Genomic DNA, 286 nt, shown 5'->3' on the forward strand with positions numbered 1-286 from the left:
TGATTCCAGGTCAGGGCACAAAAATAAGAAGAATACACAGCCCTAGCTTGTTTGGCTCAATGGATAGAGTGTTGGCCTGCAGACTGAAAGGTCCTGGGTTTGATTCCTGTCAAGGGCATATGCCCAGGTTGTGGGCTCAATCCCCAGTAGGGGCATCCTGGGGGCAGCCAATCAATGATTCTCTTTCGTCATTCATATTTCTATCTCCCTCACTCTTCCTTTCTGAAATCAGTAAAATACATATTTTAAAAAAGAATGCACAAAATATAATCATGAGTGTTTTAAT

The sequence above is a fragment of the Myotis davidii genome, unplaced genomic scaffold, assembly GCF_000327345.1.
Source record: "Myotis davidii unplaced genomic scaffold, ASM32734v1 scaffold2039, whole genome shotgun sequence".
Classification (NCBI taxonomy): domain Eukaryota; kingdom Metazoa; phylum Chordata; class Mammalia; order Chiroptera; family Vespertilionidae; genus Myotis; species Myotis davidii.